Source organism: Pteropus vampyrus, unplaced genomic scaffold, assembly GCF_000151845.1.
Source record: "Pteropus vampyrus isolate Shadow unplaced genomic scaffold, Pvam_2.0 Scaffold1, whole genome shotgun sequence".
NCBI lineage: Eukaryota > Metazoa > Chordata > Mammalia > Chiroptera > Pteropodidae > Pteropus > Pteropus vampyrus.
In genome coordinates, this window is record NW_011888782.1 from 37,561,823 (window position 1) to 37,563,904 (window position 2,082).

At 36.4% G+C, this 2,082-nt stretch overlaps 1 pseudogene; it reads left to right on the forward strand.

Annotated features, from left to right (window-relative positions):
• Window positions 1–277: 277 nt before the first annotated feature.
• On the forward strand, window positions 278–393 carry LOC111736837 (annotated as a pseudogene).
• Window positions 394–2,082: the final 1,689 nt, after the last annotated feature.

Genomic DNA, 2,082 nt, shown 5'->3' on the forward strand with positions numbered 1-2,082 from the left:
TGGTTATAAAGACGCTCAATGAACTTTTGGGAAGTGCAGATAAATTCAGTGAGAACTTCAACAAAGAGATAAAAAAACATAAAAATGGAAATGGAAATTATAAAAGTGAACCAGTCTGAAATGAAGAACACATCTGAAATGAGAAGTATATTAAATGGAATAAACAAAGGAATAAAGAAAGTGAATAATGGATGTGGTTCCACAGTGTAGCGGTTAGCACATCTGCTTTACACGCAGAAAGTCCTGGGTTCGCTCCTCAATGGAGCCACGGTCCATGGTCTAAGGCCATGCCATCCTGAACAAGCCCGATGTCTGATCTCGGAAGCTAAGCAGGGTTAGGCCTGGTTAGTACTTGGATGGGAGACCACCTAGGAAGATCAGGTGCTGTAGGCATAAAAAATAATAATAATAATAATAACAACAATAAATTGAATAAAGAAGAGGATCAAATGCCTTATCTTAGAGGATAGGAAAGCCAATCAGGACACTCAATCAGAATCGCAAGAAAAAAGAGGCCAAGACTATAAAAATAATTTATGGAGGATGTGGGACACTATTAAGGCTCCAAATATTCGTCTGATTGGCATAACTGAAGAAAATCAAGATGTTGAACAGCTGTTTGAAGAAATAATGATGGAAAACTTTCCTAACCATGGTGAAAGAAATGGACATAAAACCCCAAGAAGCTCAGAGAATTCCAAAAATCAGGGATCCAAAGAGGTCCACACCAAGACACATCATAATTCAAATGGCAAAGGTTAAATACAAAGAAAGGATATTAAAAGCAGCAAGAGAAAAACAAATAATTACCTATAAGGGAACACCTATAAGACTGGCAGCCGATTTCTCAAAAGAAACTGTGCAGGACAGAAGGGTTTGGCTAAATATATTCAACAGGATGAAGACTCAGGATCTACAACCAAGGATATTTTATCCAGCAAAGCTATCGTTTAGAGTTAAAGGACAGATAAAGAGCTTCTCAGACAAAAATAAACTAAAGGAATTTATCATCACCAAGCCAGTATTACAGGAAATGTTGGAGGGACTTTTTTAAGAAGAAAAAACATGTATCAAAAACAAATAAAAAATGGTAACAACCACATTCCTATCAATAAGTACCTTAAATGGAAAAGAATTAAGTGCTCCAATCCAAAGATAGAGTGGCTGAAAAGATAAGAAAACAAGACCCCTACATATGAAAAGGAAAGAGATGGAAAAAGATATTGTTTTGATGGACTTAGAAGGTATTTAAGTCAGTCAGAGAAAGATAAACACTATATGATTTCACTTACATGTGGAATCTAAGGAATAAAAAGAACAAACTAATCAAAAATACACTCACAAATATAGTGGACAATTTGGTGTTGGACAGAGGGTTAGAGGTGTTAGGGGGCTGGGAGAATGGGGTGAAGGGCTAAAGAAATAAATTAGTAGCTGATGGATGGTCACAGGGATGGGGAACATGGCATAGGGAATGCAGTTAGTATTAATACATTGGCTAGGTGGAGGGTCAGGGAAGGAAGGGTGCAATTGGGGGGCTCATTTTATGAACTATATAGATGTCTAAAGAATGTACTGTATACTTGAAACTAAATTAAAAGAAAAAAGAAAAAAAAAGTGATCATTCTGAAGGTATTTTAGGTGATTTTAAAATTGGTACCAAGAAAGGATAAAACATCTGATGCCAATATGCATCTTTTCAGCCCAAATGAATAGCTTTTTCACACAAGTATCTTACTCTTCTGATTAAAGCCAATGTGGTCAGAATACTGCAGATAGATTTCCAGAGGGTTGTCTGTCTCTAGAACTACCTATGAGGTACTTCCAGACAAGGGAAATGAAAGATGAAAGTGAGGACTGCTAATAGGAGAAGAAAAAGGAGCATTCTTTTCTCATCCTATCAATCCATTTACATTTCTAGTCTTGTGAGGGTCTTTCTTAAGAGTCACCTGAGACCTATGTGCAAAGTTGACTCTAAATTAAAATGCCATTACTAATATCAAATAGCTAAGCCTACTTAATATCAGCTCCCCTAGCAAAGAAAAATGCCTCCAAGGGAATATATCTCAATGAACCAATATA